At 40.1% G+C, this 18,274-nt stretch overlaps 1 protein-coding gene across 1 annotated transcript in view; it reads left to right on the top strand.

Annotated features, from left to right (window-relative positions):
• Positions 1-5,638: 5,638 nt before the first annotated feature.
• Positions 5,639-18,274, top strand: part of FABP12 (fatty acid binding protein 12) — a 51,192-nt gene continuing 38,556 nt past the window's right edge. Inside the window, exons 1-2 of the mRNA XM_054656844.1 lie at positions 5,639-5,681; positions 6,510-6,613. The gene's annotated coding sequence lies outside the window, so the exon portion shown is untranslated. The remainder of the gene's footprint in view (positions 5,682-6,509; positions 6,614-18,274) is intronic.

Here is an 18,274-nt window from a genome sequence, read left to right as displayed (position 1 = left end):
GGAAAATACCACAATCCTAAACATATATACAGCTAACACTGGAGCTCCCAAGTTTATAAAACAATAACTAATAGACTCAAGAAATAAGATAGACAGCAACAAAATAATAGTGGGGGACTTCAATACTCCACTGACAGCACTAGACAGGTCATCAAGACAGAAAGTCAACGAAGAAACAATGGATTTTAACTATACCTTGGAACAAATGGACCTAACAGGTATATACAGAACATTTCATGCAACAACCGCAGAATACACATTCTGTTTGACAACACATGGAACTTTCTCCAAGAAAGACCATATGATAGGCCATAAAACAAGCCTCAATCAATTCATGAAAATTGAAATTATGTCAAGCACTCTCTCAGACCACAGTGGAATAAAACTGGAAATCAACTCCAAAAGGAACCTTCAAAACCATTCAAATACATGGAAATTCAATTACCTGCTCTTGAATGAGCATGGGGTTGAAAACGAAACCAAGATCGAAATTAAAAAATTCTTTGAACTGAATGACAATAATGACACAACCTATCAAAACCTCTGGGATATAGCAAAGGCAGTGCTAAGATGAAAGTTCATAGCCCTACACACCTACATCAAAAAGACTGAAAGTGCACAAACTGACATTCTAAGGTCACACCTCAAGGAAATAGAGAAACAGGAACAACAAACCAAACCCAAACCCAGCAGAAAAAAGGCAATAACCAAGATCAGAGCAGAACTAAATGAAATTGAAACAAAAGAAATACAAAAGATAAATGAAACAAAAAGCTGGTTCTTTAAAAGATAAATAAAATTGATAGACCATTAGCAATATTAACCAAGAACAGAAGAGAGAAAATCAAAGTAACCTCACTAAGAAACAAAACAGTAGGTATTGCAACTGACACGACTCTAATACAAAACATCATTCAAGGCTACTATGAACACCTTCACACACATAAACTAGAAAACCTAGAAGAGATGGATAAATTCCTGGAAAAATACAATGCTCCTAGCTTAAATCAGGAAGACTTAGATACCCTGAACAGAACAATAACAAGCAGTGAGATTGAAATGGTAATTAAAAAATTACCAACAAAAAAAGTCCAGGACCAGATGATTCACAGCAGAATTCTACCAGACATTCAAAGAAGAATTGGTACCGATCCTATTGACACTATTCTACAAGACAGAGAAAGAAGAAACCCTCCCTAATTTATTCTATGAAGCCAGCATCACCCTAATACCAAACAGGAAAGGACACAAACAAAAAAAGAAAACTACAGACTGATATCCTTGATAAACATAGATACTAAAACTCTTATCAAAATGCTAGCTAATCGACTCCAACAACATATCAAAAAGATAATCCACCATGATCGAGTGGGTTTCATACCAGGGATGCAGGGATGGTTTAGCATATGCAAGTCAATAAATGTGATACACCACATAAACAGAATTAAAATCAAAATCACATGATCATCTCAGTAGATGCAGAAAAAGCATTCTACAAAATCCAGCATCCCTTTATGATTAAAACTGTCAGCAAAATCGGCATAGAAGGGACATACCTCAATGTAATAAAAGCCATCTATGACAAACCCACAGCCAACATAATACTAAATGGGGAAAAGTTGAAAACATTTCCTCTGGGAACTGGAACAAGACAAGGATGCTCACTTTCACCACTCCTCTTCAACATAGTACTGGAAGTCCTAGCCAGAGCAATCAGATAAGAGAAAGAAAGAAGCCATCCGATTCAGTAAAGAGGAAGTCAAACTGTCTCTGTTTGCTGACGATATGATTGTTTACCTTGTAAACCGCAAAGACTCCTCCAGAAAGCTCCTAGAACTGATAAAAGAATTCAGCAAAGTTTCCAGATACAAGATTAATGAACACAAGTCAGTAGCTCTTCTATTACACCAAGAGGGAACAAGCAGAGAATCAAATCAAGAAGTCAACCCCTTTTACAATAACTGCAAAAAACAAAACAAAACAAAACTTGGGAATATACCTAACCAAGGAATCGAAAGACCTCTACAAGGAAAACAAAACACTGCTGAAAGAAATCATAGCTGACACAAACAAATGGAAACACATCCCATGCTCATGGATGGGTAGAATCAATATTGTGAAAATGACCATACTGCCAAAAGCAATCTACAAATTCAATGCAATCCCCATCAAAATACCACCATCATTCTTCACAGAATTAGAAGAAACAATTCTAAACTTCATATGGAGTCAAAAAAGAGCCTGCATAGCCAAAAGCAAGACTAAGCAAAAATAACAAATCTGGAGGCATCACACTGCCTGATTTCAAACTATACTATAAGGCCATGGTCACCAAAACAGCGTGGTACTAGTATAAAAATAGGCACATAGACCAATGGAACAGAATAGAGAACCCAGAAATAAACCCAAATACATAGAGCCAACTGATCTTTGACAAAGCAAACAAAAGCATAAAGTGGGAAAAAGACATCCTTTTCAACAAATGGTGCTGGGATAATTGGCTAGCTACATGTAGGAGAATGAAACTGGATCCTCATCTCTCACCTTATACAAAAATAAATTCAAGATGGATTAAGGACTTAAATCTAAGACCTGAAACTATAAAAATTCTAGAAGATAACATTGGGAGAAACCCTCTAGACATTAGCTTAGGCAAGGATTTCATGACCAAGAACCCAAAAGCAAATGCAATAAATAAAAAAGATAAATAGTTGGGACCTAATTAAACTAAGGAGTTTTGCAGGGCAAAAGGAACAGTTAGCAGCAAACATACAACCCACAGAGTGGGAGAAAATCTTTAGAATCTATATATCTGACAAAGGACTAATATCCAGAATCTACAATGAACTCAAAAAATCAGTAAGAAAAAAACAAACAATCACATCAAAAAGTGGACTAAGGACATGAATAGATAATCCTCAAAAGAAGATATACAAATGGCCAATAAACATATGAAAAAACGCTCAACATCACTAATGAGGGAAATGCAAATCAATATCACAACACAATACCACCTCAACCTGCAATAATGGCCATAATCAAAAAATCAAAAAACAGTAGATGTTGGTATGGATGCGGTGATCAGGGAACACTGCTACATTGCTGGTGGGAATGTAAACTAGTACAGCCGCTATGGAAAACAGTGTGGAGATTTCTGAAAGAACTAAAAGTAAAACTACCATTTGATCCAGCAATCCCATTACTGGATATCTACCCATAGGGAAAAAAGTCATTATTCGCAAAAGATACTTGCACATGCATGTTTATAGCAGCACAATTTACAATAGCAAAATCGTGGAACAAACCCAAATGCCCATCAATCGATGAGTGGATAAAGAAACTGTGGCATATTTATATGATGGAATACTACTCAGCCATAAAAAGGAATGAATTAACAGCATTTGCAGTGACCAGGATGAGACAGGAAACTATTATTCTAAGTGAAGTAACTCAGGAATGGAAAACCAAACATTGTATATTCTCATTGATATGTGGGAGCTAAGCTATGAGGATGCAAAGGCATAAGAATGATACAATGGACTTTGGGGACTTGGGGGGAAGAGTGGGAGGGGGCAAGGGATAAAAGACTACAAATATGGTGCAGTGTATACTGCTCGGGGGATGGGTGCACCAAAATCTCACAAATCACCACTAAGGAATTTACTCATGTAACCAAACATCACTTGTACCCCAATAACTAATGGAAAAATAATAAAAAGAAAAACATAATGTTATAGTCATAGAATATCTTAAAAATCTTAATAGTAAGCACATTTCTGGAAGGATGTTATGATAGACTCAAGAATTGGAGGAAGTCAAGTTTCAATTTGGGTTATTTCACAAAATCTAGAATAAATGATTTATGTAAATTTACCATGTTTCCTTGTGGTTGTTAGTCGTTTCAGTGAATGCAAAGCAGCAGCTTTAAATGACCCCAACATTTCGCTGATGAAGTTTGAAAACTGGAGCACAGGAAAACATTGATGATGTTTTGAAAAAGTTGGTTTGGGTTCAGGTATAGCTCTGTCAGTTACTAGCCATGTGACTTAGTCTCCATGAAATTTAGTTTCTTCGTCTATAAAAAGGGAATAATCCTTCCTCACATAAAATAAGTTACGGTATTTGAAAGTATTTGTTAATAATAGCAGCAGCAGGCCATCCACAGTGGGGGAGGTGTGGGCGGCGGCAGCAGGAGAGGCTGAGGGAGCAGCAGTAGCAGCAGTGCGTCCCCTGTGCCCCACGTCTTCAAGGCAGACGACTGCGCCGCCCCCACCCTCCTACGGCCAGGCGGACCCACCCCCAAGCCCAGAATGGCTCCCAACCGTGGCCCTGCATCCCCGCTCTCGCCCGCTGCTGCTGCAGGGAGGGCATGGGGAAGAGGTGGAGTTAGAGCCGCATTTCGAGGGCCCAGGGTGGGAAGTGGGAGCGGCACCCGCTTTGGGACTGGCCATGGGTGCAGTTGCCGTGCCCACCCCGCCAAGGGCTCCGGGTTCCTGCGCCTCAGGAAGAGACTCTGTTTGGGGCTGCCTGAGGCTGCATCCCCAGGGTCCACTCCACATCGGGATGACCAAGTGCGGCTGCAGCTACTCAAGGCCCAAGTTGGGGCTATGGACCTGGGCCTCTCTGCACTCCTGGGGGCCTGGGAAGGTCCCCCACTTGCCCTTGCAGGCTTGGAGGTGCCTGCTCTGGCTGCCTGGCCTCTCCCCGGCTCCCAGCACCAGCTTTGATCTCAGAGCTGGGTTGAGGCCGAGCCCAAGTACTATCATAGCCTGGCCTAGCGTGTTCATGCTGGGGCTCTGCCACTTTGGCCTCCTCCAGACCTTGGCCACCCACAAGTGTAAGTGGGGTGGGGGGACTGAGTGGGGGCCTGAGGGTGGCTCGGCGCTGGCCTGCAGGTGCCCCTTGGAGCGAGCAGCCTGGGTGCCATGGACGGTGGCAGGAGGCATACAGGCTCCTGGGCAGAAGGCGGTGGGTCCCTGTGAGGTCCCACCTTCAGGCCAGGGAGGGCCTGAAGGCTGGGGGCTGGGCTTCCAGTCCTGCGGACCAGAGTGGGGACCTGTGGTACCTTTTCTAGGCCCACTCATGGCCACCCATAAACCAATTGGTGCGCACTTCCTCCCCTTTAAGGCAATAAAAGTCCCGGGTTTAGCCAGAGCACAGCAGAGGACTGAGAGATGACAGGACGACTAGCTGCAGAGAGAAACTACCCTCTCTGCTGAGAGCTGCAGACGATGGGACAAGCTACCTGCAGAAAGGAGCCACCCACTCTAGGGCCTCCTCTCTGCGGAGAGCTGGAGACAATGGGACAACCAGCTGCAGAGAGGTACCCTCTCTGCTGAGAACTGAAAACCTGTCAGGACGACCTGCCTGCTGAGAGGAGCTGCCCTCTCTGCTAGGAGCTGAACACTCGTCAGGGCACCCTGGTAACGAAGAGGAGCTGCCCTCTCTGCTAGGAGCTGAACACTCGTCAGGGCACCCTGGTAACGAAGAGGAGCTGCCCTCTCTGCTAGGAGCTGAACACTCGTCAGGGCACCCTGGTAACGAAGAGGAGCTGCCCACTGCGGTCTTCTCTGAACTGTTTTATTACTCAATAAAGCTCCTCTTTGTCTTGCTCAACCTTCAGGTGTCTGCATGCCTCATTCTTCCTGGTAGCAGAACAAGAACTTCGGACCTGCCAAATGGTGAGGCTTAAAGAGCTGCTATAACACAAACGGGGCTGAAACATGCCCCTTGCTTGCCATGTTGTGAGCAAAGAGAAGGAGAGAAGAGCTGTAGCCCTTTGGGGATCCCAGACCTGGGAGCTCCCTCAGCTAGGGCTGTGACTCCCTCTTTGGGTCCCTGTGGGGCTTGGCATCTCCAAGCTTCTGGGCACCACCACATTCCCTGGTGCCAGCTGGGGAAGCTGTTTGCAATGCACCGGGTCCAGCTGCAGCCTTGCAGAAAGCTGGCACCAATGCTGGCACCTGGAGCTGCCCGCCCTGTGGCAGCAACTGGCATGCCTGACTGCACAGTAGCCAGACCCCATGCTCCTTGCAGCTCCATGCCTGACTCCAGTCTACCTTGGAGGCTTGGGATTCAGGCCAGTAGCATGAACTGAGTGCAGCCTGCCAGGCCGAGCGGGCAGAACGAGCCCAGTAGGCCTGAGCAAAACTTGGGCAAAGGCACCACCGGCCACATGTTTCTGGCCAGAAAAGCAACACCCCAAAGATCCCGTAACAATATTAAAGAAAAAGATAGTTATTACCTGGAGGGAATGCTTTTATGACTAAGAGGCTGCTGGTTTGTTTAACAACAAGGGTAAATAACCCATTTCATTCCCAAAGCTTTTTGGAATAAATTGGGCCCTCTGAGTGGGCTGCCATAGTTTAAAACTGCTTACTCAATCTTGGAGTGAGCATGTACTGTGTTTGCAGTCTCTTCAGTTTGTTCTTTTTGTTTTGTTGAGAGATACAGACTAAAGGAAGCATAACCTCAGGCTTTGCTCTCTTTTTGTGCTCAACTCACCACAGAGAAACTGAAGACAGAATTGCTAAGTCACCTGCTCCCTTCAGAACTCTGCAGAATCAGTCTGTTTCTTCTAGATGCTATCTCTTGGAGCCAGTGTTGAAAGGCTGTATGTTTCCATTTGACCTCATCATTGTTTAATGTGGCTACAATACACAACCATACAATAACCGCAATGTGAAAAACCGGTTTGATGGCGATCTTGGTTTCTAAGAAACATCTATCTGATTAAGTCAACATTTTAAACACAAATACTTTTTGAAAAATTTTTATGTGGGTATATATCAGATGTATATATTTATGAGGTACATGCAATTTTGATTCAGGTGTACAATGTATAATTATTACATCAGGGTTAATGGGGTATCCATCACCCGAAACATTTATTTTTTGTGTGTGTTACAAACAATCCAATTATATTGTTTTTATTATTTTAAAATTTACAGTAAATGATTGTTCACTGTAGTCACCCTGTTGTGATAGATCTTATTCATTCTATCTAACTATATTTTTGTACCCATAACCATCTCTACTCCCCCACCCATCCACCACCACCCTTCTTAGCCTTTGGGAACTATCATACTACTCTCAATCTCCATGAGTTAAGTTGCTTTAATTTTTAGCTCCCAAGAATAAGTGAGAAAATGCAAAATTTGTCTTTCTGTGCCTGACTTATTTCACTTAACATAATGTACTCCACTTCCATCCATGTTGCTACAAATGACAGGATCTTAGCATTCCATTGTGTATATGTACTACATTTTCTTTATCCATTTGTGCATTGATGGACACTTAGGTTGCTTCCAAATTTTGGCAATTGTGGATAGTGCTGCAACAAACATGGGAGTGTAGATATGTCTGATATACTGATTTCCTCTATTTTGGGCATTTACCTAGCCGTGGTGTTGCTGCATCATATGGTAGTTCTATTTTTAGTTTTTTTGAGGAATCTCCATATTGTTCTCCATAGTGACTGTACTAATTTACATTCCCATCAGCAGTGTTCAAGGGTTCTCTTTTCTTCACATCCTAACCAGCATTTGTTATTGCCTGTCTTTTGGATAAAATCCATTTTTAACTGAGGTTAGATGATATCTCATTGTAGTTTGATTTCTACTTCTCTGATGATCGATGATGTTGAGCACCTTTTTTATATGTCTGTTTTCCATTTGTATGTCTTCTTTTGAGAAATATCTATTCAGATCTTTTGCCGATTTTTAAATCAGATTATTAGTTTTTTTTCCTATTGAGTTGTTTGAGCTTCTTCTATATTCTGGTTATTAATCTCTTGTCAGATGGATAGTTTGCAAATACATTCTCCCATTCTGTGGGTTGCCTCTTCACTTTGTTGATTGTTTTCTTTGCTGTGTGGAAACTTTTTAACTCGATGTGATCCCATTTATCCACTTTTGCTTTTATTGCCTGTCCTTGTGGAGTATTACTCAAGAGATCTTTGCTCAGTCCAGTGTCCTGAAGAGTTTCCCCAATATTTTTATTTTAATAGTTTCATAGTTTGTGGACTTAGATTTAAATCTTTAATCCATTTTGATTTGAATTTTGTATATGGCAAGAGAAAGGGGTCTAGTTTCATTCTTCTTCATATGGATATCCAGTTTCTCCAGCACCATTTATTGAAGAGACTGTCTTTTCTCCAATGTATGTTCTTGGCACCTTTGTCACATAGGAGTTTACTCCAGATTTATGGATTTATTTCTGGGTTCTCTTGTGTTCCATTGGTCTATGTGTCTGTTTTTATGTCAGTGCCATCTGTTTTGGTTACCATAGCTCTGCAGTGTAATTTGAAGTCAGGTAATGTGATTCCTTCAGTTTTGTTCTTTTTGCTCAGGATTGCTTTGGCTATTCTGAGTCTTTTATGGTTCCATATAAATTTTAGGATTATTTTTTCTATTTCTGTGCAGATCGCTGGTATTTTGATAGGGACTGTATTGAATCCCTACCAATGCTTTGATTACTTTTAGTAGTACGGGCATTTTAACAATCTTGATTCTTCCAATCCACGAACATGGAATATCTTTCCATTTTTTTGTGTCCTCTTCAATGTCTTTCATCAATAGTTTATAGTTTTCATTGAAGATCTTTTACTTCTTTGGTTAAATTAATTTCTTGGTATTTAATTTTATTTGTAGCTATTGTAAATGGGATTACTTTATTTCTTTTTCAGATTGTTTGCTGTTGGCATGTAGAAATGCTACTGGTTTTTTTATGTTGATTTTGTATACTGCAACTTTTCTAAATTTGTTTGTTGACTCTAATCGTTTTTTGATAGAGTCTTTAGGTTTTTCTAAATATAAGATTATATCATCTGCAAACAAGGATAATTTGACTTCTTCCTTTCCAATTTGGATGCCCTTTATTTCTTTCTCCCGTCTGATTGCTCTAGCTAGGACTTCCAGTACTATACTGAATAATATTGGGGACAGTGGGTATCCTTGTCACTTTCCAAATCTTAGAATAAAAGCTTTCAGTTTTTTCCCATTCAGTATGATACTAGTGTGGGTCTGTCTTATATGGCTTTTAGTGTGTTGAGATATTTTCCTTCTATATATGGTTTTTTTGAGGGCTTTTTTGGTCATGAAGGGATTTTGAATTTTATTAAATGATTTTTTAGCATCAATTGAAATGATCATATGGTTTTTGTCCTTCATTCTATTGATAGGATATGCCACACTGATTGATTTGCATATGTTGAGCCATTTTTGGATCCCTAGGATAAATCTCCCTTGGTTATGATGAATGATCTTTTTAATGTATTGTTAAATTTGGTTTGATAGTATTTTGTTGAGAACTTTTGCATGAATGTTCATCACAGATATTGGCTTGTAGTTTTCTTTTTTTGATATGTCTTTGTGTGATTTTGGTATCGGGGTAATACTGGCCTTGTAGAATGAGTTTGAAAGTATTCCCTTTTCCTCGATTTTTTGGAATAGTTTGAGTAGAATTGGTATTAGTTCTTCTTTAAATGTTTGGTAGAATTCACGGGGACACCATCAGGTCACTGATGGCATTCTTTGCTGGAAGACTTTATTATGGCTTCTATCTTGTTACCTGTTATTGGTCTATTCAGGTTTTGGATTTCCTTATGGTTCAATCTTGGTAGGTTGTATGTGTCTAGGAATGTATTCATGTCCTCTAGATTTTCCAATTTATTGGCATATAATTGCTTATAGTAGCCAATAATGATCCTTTGAGTTTTTGTGGTATCAGTTGTAATGTTTCCTTTTTATCTTTGATTTTATTTATTGGGTCTTCTCCCATTTTTTCTTAGTCTGAGTAAAGGTTTGTTGATTTTATTAATATTTTCAAGAAACCAGCTTTTCCTTTTATTGACCTTTTGTATTGTTTTCTTCATTTCAATGTCATTTATTTCTGCTCTGTCTTTATTAATTCTTTTCTTCTCCTAATTTTAGATTCGGTTTGCTCTTGATTTTCTAGTTATTTAAGATGCAACATTAGGTTGTATATTTGAAGTTTTTCTTCTGTTTTGATGTAGGTGCTTATACTGATAAACTTTCCTCTTAGTAATGCTTTTGCTGTATCCCAAAGGTTTGGGTATCTTGTGCTTCCATTATCATTTGTTTGAATACATTTTTTAAGTTTTTTCTTAATTTCTTCATTGACCCACTGCTCATTCAACAACACATTGTTTAATTTCTACATGATTGTATAGTTCCCCAAATTCCTCTTGTTATTCCATTTGGTCAGAGAAGATACATGATATAATTTCAATTTTTTTGAATTTTTAGAGCCTTGTTTTATGACCTAACTTATGGTCTATTCTTGAGAATGATCCATGTGCTGAGGAAGAATGTATATTCTGCAGCCATTGGATGAAAAGTCCTGCAAATATCTATTAGGTGCATTTGGTCTATGATGCAGATTAAGTCCAATGTTTCTTTGCTGATTTTTCTGTCTGGATAGTCTGTCTAATGCTGAATATGGGGCACTGAATTCTCCAGCTATTATTGTATTGGACTGTATTTCCCTCTTTAGCTCTAAAGATATTTGCTCTATATATCTGGGTGTCTAAGTGTTGGGTGCATTTATATTTAAAATGTTATATCTTCTTGCTGAATTGGCCCCTTTATCATTATACAGTGATCTTCTTTGTCTCTTGTTTTTTTTTTTTTTTTTTTTATTATACTTTAAGTTTTAGGGTACATGTGCACATTGTGCAGGTTAGTTACATATGTATACATGTGCCATGCTGGTGCGCTGCACCCACTAACTCGTCATCTAGCATTAGGTATATCTCCCAATGCTATCCCTCCCCCTCCCCCCTCCCCACCACAGTCCCCAGAGTATGATATTCCCCTTCCTGTGTCCATGTGATCTCATTGTTCAATTCCCACCTATGAGTGAGAATATGCGGTGTTTGGTTTTTTGTTCTTGCGATAGTTTACTGAGAATAATGGTTTCCAATTTCATCCATGTCCCTACAAAGGATATGAACTCATCATTTTTTATGGCTGCATAGTATTCCATGGTGTATATGTGCCACATTTTCTTAATCCAGTCTATCATTGTTGGACATTTGGGTTGGTTCCAAGTCTTTGCTATTGTGAATAATGCCGCAATAAACATACGTGTGCATGTGTCTTTATAGCAGCATGATTTATAGTCATTTGGGTATATACCCAGTAATGGGATGGCTGGGTCAAATGGTATTTCTAGTTCTAGATCCCTGAGGAATCGCCACACTGACTTCCACAATGGTTGAACTAGTTTACAGTCCCACCAACAGTGTAAAAGTGTTCCTATTTCTCCACATCCTCTCCAGCACCTGTTGTTTCCTGACTTTTGAATGATTGCCATTCTAACTGGTGTGAGATGATATCTCATAGTGGTTTTGATTTGCATTTCTCTGATGGCCAGTGATGATGAGCATTTTTTCATGTGTTTTTTGGCTGCATAAATGTCTTCTTTTGAGAAGTGCCTGTTCATGTCCTTCGCCCACTTTTTGATGGGGTTGTTTGTTTTTTTCTTGTAAATTTGTTTGAGTTCACTGTAGATTCTGGATATTAGCCCTTTGTCAGATGAGTAGGTTGCGAAAATTTTCTCCCATGTTGTAGGTTGCCTATTCACTCTGATGGTAGTTTCTTTTGCTGTGCAGAAGCTCTTTAGTTTAATTAGATCCCATTTGTCAATTTTGGCTTTTGTTGCCATTACTTTTGGTGTTTTGGACATGAAGTCCTTGCCCACGCCTATGTCCTGAATGGTAATGCCTAGGTTTTCTTCTAGGGTTTTTATGGTTTTAGGTCTAACGTTTAAATCTTTAATCCATCTTGAATTGATTTTTGTATAAGGTGTAAGGAAGGGATCCAGTTTCAGCTTTCTACATATGGCTAGCCAGTTTTCCCAGCACCATTTATTAAATAGGGAATCCTTTCCCCATTGCTTGTTTTTCTCAGGTTTGTCAAAGATCAGATAGTTGTAGGTAAGCGGCGTTATTTCTGAGGGCTCTGTTCTGTTCCATTGATCTATATTTCTGTTTTGGTACCAGTATCATGCTGTTTTGGTTACTGTAGCCTTGTAGTATAGTTTGAAGTCAGGTAGTGTGATGCCTCCAGCTTTGTTCTTTTGGCTTAGGATTGACTTGGCGATGCGGGCTCTCTTTTGGTTCCATATGAACTTTGAAGTAGTTTTTTCCAATTCTGTGAAGAAAGTCATTGGTAGCTTGATGGGGATGGCATTGAATCTGTAAATTACCTTGGGCAGTATGGCCATTTTCACGATATTGATTCTTCCTACCCATGAGCAAGGAATGTTCTTCCATTTGTTTGTATCCTCTTTTATTTCCTTGAGCAGTGGTTTGTAGTTCTCCTTGAAGAGGTGCTTCACATCCCTTGTAAGTTGGATTCCTAGGTATTTTATTCTCTTTGAAGCAATTGTGAATGGGAGTTCACTCATGATTTGGCTCTCTGTTTGTCTGTTGTTGGTGTATAGGAATGCTTGTGATTTTTGTACATTGATTTTGTATCCTGAGACTTTGCTGAAGTTGCTTATCAGCTTAAGGAGATTTTGGGCTGAGACGATGGGGTTTTCTAGATAAACAATCATGTCGTCTGCAAACAGGGACAATTTGACTTCCTCTTTTCCTAATTGAATACCCTTTATTTCCTTCTCCTGCCTGATTGCCCTGGCCAGAACTTCCAACACTATGTTGAATAGGAGCGGTGAGAGAGGGCATCCCTGTCTTGTGCCAGTTTTCAAAGGGAATGCTTCCAGTTTTTGCCCATTCAGTATGATATTGGCTGTGGGTTTGTCATAGATAGCTCTTATTATTTTAAAATATGTCCCATCAATACCTAATTTATTGAGAGTTTTTAGCATGAAGGGTTGTTGAATTTTGTCAAAGGCTTTTTCTGCATCTATTGAGATAATCATGTGGTTTTTGTCTTTGGCTCTGTTTATATGCTGGATTACATTTATTGATTTGCGTATGTTGAACCAGCCTTGCATCCCAGGGATGAAGCCCACTTGATCATGGTGGATAAGCTTTTTGATGTGCTGCTGGATTCGGTTTGCCAGTATTTTATTGAGGATTTTTGCATCAATGTTCATCAAGGATATTGGTCTAAAATTCTCTTTTTTGGTTGTGTCTCTGCCAGGCTTTGGTATCAGAATGATGCTGGCCTCATAAAATGAGTTAGGGAGGATTCCCTCTTTTTCTATTGATTGGAATAGTTTCAGAAGGAATGGTACCAGTTCCTCCTTGTACCTCTGGTAGAATTCGGCTGTGAATCCATCTGGTCCTGGACTCTTTTTGGTTGGTAAACTATTGATTATAGCCACAATTTCAGCTCCTGTTATTGGTCTATTCAGAGATTCAACTTCTTCCTGGTTTAGTCTTGGGAGAGTGTATGTGTCGAGGAATGTATCCATTTCTTCTAGATTTTCTAGTTTATTTGCATAGAGGTGTTTGTAGTATTCTCTGATGGTAGTTTGTATTTCTGTGGGATCGGTGGTGATATCCCCTTTATTATTTTTTATTGCGTCTATTTGATTCTTCTCTCTTTTTTTCTTTATTAGTCTTGCTAGCGGTCTATCAATTTTGTTGATCCTTTCAAAAAACCAGCTCCTGGATTCATTAATTTTTTGAAGGGTTTTTTGTGTCTCTATTTCCTTCAGTTCTGCTCTGATTTTAGTTATTTCTTGCCTTCTGCTAACTTTTGAATGTGTTTGCTCTTGCTTTTCTAGTTCTTTTAATTGTGATGTTAGGGTGTCAATTTTGGATCTTTCCTGCTTTCTCTTGTGGGCATTTAGTGCTATAAATTTCCCTCTGCACACTGCTTTGAATGCGTCCCAGAGATTCTGGTATGTTGTGTCTTTGTTCTCGTTGGTTTCAAAGAACATCTTTATTTCTGCCTTCATTTCGTTATGTACCCAGTAGTCATTCAGGAGCAGGTTGTTCAGTTTCCATGTAGTTGAGCGGCTTTGAGTGAGATTCTTAATCCTGAGTTCTAGTTTGATTGCACTGTGGTCTGAGAGATAGTTTGTTATAATTTCTGTTCTTTTACATTTGCTGAGGAGAGCTTTACTTCCAACTATGTGGTCAATTTTGGAATAGGTGTGGTGTGGTGCTGAAAAAAATGTATATTCTGTTGATTTGGGGTGGAGAGTTCTGTAGATGTCTATTAGGTCCGCTTGGTGCAGAGCTGAGTTCAATTCCTGGGTATCCTTGTTGACTTTCTGTCTCGTTGATCTGTCTAATGTTGACAGTGGGGTGTTAAAGTCTCCCATTATTAATGTGTGGGAGTCTAAGTCTCTTTGTAGGTCACTCAGGACTTGCTTTATGAATCTGGGTGCTCCTGTATTGGGTGCATAAATATTTAGGATAGTTAGCTCCTCTTGTTGAATTGATCCCTTTACCATTATGTAATGGCCTTCTTTGTCTCTTTTGATCTTTGTTGGTTTAAAGTCTGTTTTATCAGAGACTAGGATTGCAACCCCTGCCTTTTTTTGTTTTCCATTTGCTTGGTAGATCTTCCTCTATCCTTTTATTTTGAGCCTGTGTGTGTCTCTGCACGTGAGATGGGTTTCCTGAATACAGCACACTGATGGGTCTTGACTCTTTATCCAACTTGCCAGTCTGTGTCTTTTAATTGGAGCATTTAGTCCATTTACATTTAAAGTTAATATTGTTATGTGTGAATTTGATCCTGTCATGATGATGTTAGCTGGTGATTTTGCTCGTTAGTTGATGTAGTTTCTTCCTAGTCTCGATGGTCTTTACATTTTGGCATGATTTTGCAGCGGCTGGTACCGGTTGTTCCTTTCCATATTTAGCGCTTCCTTCAGGAGCTCTTTTAGGGCAGGCCTGGTGGTGACAAAATCGGTCAGCATTTGCTTGTCTGTAAAGTATTTTATTTCTCCTTCACTTATGAAGCTTAGTTTGGCAGGATATGAAATTCTGGGTTGAAAATTCTTTTCTTTAAGAATGTTGAATATTGGCCCCCACTCTCTTCTGGCTTGTAGGGTTTCTGCCGAGAGATCCGCTGTTAGTCTGATGGGCTTCCCTTTGAGGGTAACCCGACCTTTCTCTCTGGCTGCCCTTAACATTTTTTCCTTCATTTCAACTTTGGTGAATCTGACAATTATGTGTCTTGGAGTTGCTCTTCTCGAGGAGTATCTTTGTGGCGTTCTCTGTATTTCCTGAATCTGAATGTTGGCCTGCCTTGCTAGATTGGGGAAGTTCTCCTGGATAATATCCTGCAGAGTGTTTTCCAACTTGGTTTCATTCTCTGCATCACTTTCAGGTACACCAATCAGACGTAGATTTGGTCTTTTCACATAGTCCCATATTTCTTGGAGGCTTTGCTCATTTCTTTTTATTCTTTTTTCTCTAGACTTCCCTTCTCGCTTCGTTTCATTCATTTCATCTTCCATTGCTGATACCCTTTCTTCCAGTTGATCGCATCGGCTCCTGAGGCTTCTGCATTCTTCACGTAGTTCTCGAGCCTTGGTTTTCAGCTCCATCAGCTCCTTTAAGCACTTCTCTGTATTGGTTATTCTAGTTATACATTCTTCTACATTTTTTTCAAAGTTTTCAACTTCTTTGCCTTTGGTTTGAATGTCCTCCCGTAGCTCAGAGTAATTTGATCGTCTGAAGCCTTCTTCTCTCAGCTCGTCAAAATCATTCTCCATCCAGCTTTGTTCCGTTGCTGGTGAGGAACTGCGTTCCTTTGGAGGAGGAGAGGCGCTCTGCATTTTAGAGTTTCCTGTTTTTCTGTTCTGTTTTCTCCCCCTCTTTGTGGTTTTATCTACTTTTGGTCTTTGATGATGGTGATGTACAGATGGGTTTTCGGTGTGGATGTCCTTTCTGTTTGTTAGTTTTCCTTCTAACAGACAGGACCCTCAGCTGCAGGTCTGTTGGAATACCCTGCCGTGTGAGGTGTCAGTGTGCCCCTGCTGGGGGGTGCCTCCCAGTTAGGCTGCTCGGGGATCAGGGGTTAGGGACCCACTTGAGGAGGCAGTCTGCCCGTTCTCAGATCTCCAGCTGCGTGCTGGGAGAACCACTGCTCTCTTCAAAGCTGTCAGACAGGGACATTTAAGTCTGCAGAGGTTACTGCTGTCTTTTTGTTTGTCTGTGCCCTGCCCCCAGAGGTGGAGCCTACAGAGGCATGCAGGCCTCCTTGAGCTGTGGTGGGCTCCACCCAGTTCGAGCTTCCTGGCTGCTTTGTTTACCTAAGCAAGCCTGGGCAATGGCGGGCGCCCCTCCCCCAGCCTCGCTGCCGCCTTGCAGTTTGATCTCAGACTGCTGTGCTAGCAATCAGCGAGATTCCGAGGGCGTAGGACCCTCCGAGCCAGGTGTGGGATATAGTCTCGTGGTGCGCCGTTTTTTAAGCCGGTCTGAAACGCGCAATACTCGGGTGGGAGTGACCCGAGTTTTCCAGGTGCGTCCGTCACCCCTTTCTTTGACTTGGAAAGGGAACTCCCTGACCCGTTGCGCTTCCCAGGTGAGGCAATGCCTCGCCCTGCTTCGGCTCGCGCACGGTGCGCGCACCCACTGGCCTGCGCCCACTGTCTGGCACTCCCTAGTGAGATGAACCCGGTACCTCAGATGGAAATGCAGAAATCACCCGTCTTCTGCGTGGCTCACGCTGGGAGCTGTAGACTGGAGCTGTTCCTATTCGGCCATCTTGGCTCCCCCCCTTTGTCTCTTGTTATAGTTTTTTTTCTTGAAATCTATTTTGTCTGATATGATTATAGCTTTTCCTGCTCTGTTTTGATTTCCATTGGTATGATTTTTTTTAATCCCTTTATTTTCACCCTATATGTGTCATTATGGGTGAAATGTGTCTCTTGTAGGCAATAGATCATTGGGTCCTGTTTTTTAATCCACTCAGACAGTCTATTTCTTTTGATTGGAGAGCTTAGTCCATTTACATTCAATGTTATTATTCATAAGTAAAGACTTACTCCTACCAGTTTGTTATTTGTTTTCTGGTTATTTTGCAGTTTTGTCTTTCCTTTTCTTTCTGTCTTCCTTTTAGTGAAGGTGATTTTGTATGGTTGTATCTTTTAATTGCTTTTTATTTTTTGTGCATCTGTTGTTACATTTTTTGATTTGAGGTTACCATTAAGCTTGCAAATAACACCTTATAACCCATTATTTTAAACTGATGACAACTTAGGGCCTATTGCATAAACAAACTGACAGAGAGAAAACTGATACAAACTACACTTTACATTTGTCTTTGTACTTTTGAACTTTTTGTTGTTTTTATTTCTATCTTATTGTATTGTCTATATCTTGAAACGCTGTTGTAGTTATTTTTGTTGGTTTATCTTTCAGTTTTTCTATTCAAGTTTTCAGGAGTTTACACTCCACAATTATAATATTTTATAATATTCTGTGTTTTTCTGTGTACTTTCTATTACCAGTGAGTTTTATACCTTCAGATGATTTCTTATTGCTCACTAATTTCCTTTTCTTTCAGATTAAAGAACTCCCTTCAGCATTTCTTGTAGAACAGGTGTGGTCAATGAATTCCCTTAGCCTTTGTTTGTCTGGCAAAGTCTTTATTTCTCTTCATGTTTGAAGGATATTTTTGCTGGATGTACTATTCTGGGATAAAAGTTGTTTTTTTTTTCTTTCAGCACTTTACATATTCCATGCCACTCTCTCTTGGCCTCGTAAGGTTTCCACTGAGAAGTCTTCTGCCAGACATATTGGAGCAACATCATATGTTATTTGTTTCTTTTCTCTTTCTGCTTTTAAGATTCTTTATTTATCCTTGACCTTTTGGAGTTTGATTATTAAATGTTTTGAGGTAGTCATATTTGGGTTAAATCTGCTTGGTGTCCCATAACCTTCTTGTACTTAAATATTGATATCTTTCTCTAAGTTTGGGAAGTTCTCTGTCATTATCCTTTTGAATAAACTTTCTACCCTCTACTCTTTAAAGCCTCTACTCTTTAAAGCCTCTACTCTTTAAGGCCAATAACTCTTAGATTTGCCATTTTGAGGGTATTTACTAGATCTTGTGGGTGTGTTTCTTTCTTTATTATTCTTCTTTCTTTTTCTCTGTTGACTGTGTATTTTCAAATAGCCTGCCTTCAAGATCACTAATCCTTTTGCTTTATCAGTTCTGCCGCTAAGAGACTTTTATGCATTCTTCAGTATGTCAGTTGCATTTTTCAACTTCAGAATTTCTGCTTGATTCTTTTCAATGATTTCAATCTCCCTATTAAATTTATCTGATCAGACTCTGAATTTCTTCTCTGTGTTATCTTGAATTTCATTGTT

Source organism: Pan troglodytes, chromosome 7, assembly GCF_028858775.2.
Source record: "Pan troglodytes isolate AG18354 chromosome 7, NHGRI_mPanTro3-v2.0_pri, whole genome shotgun sequence".
NCBI classification, from domain to species: domain Eukaryota; kingdom Metazoa; phylum Chordata; class Mammalia; order Primates; family Hominidae; genus Pan; species Pan troglodytes.
The sequence above is the reverse complement of the archived record's forward strand: the minus strand, read 5'-3'. Positions and strand labels throughout refer to the sequence as shown.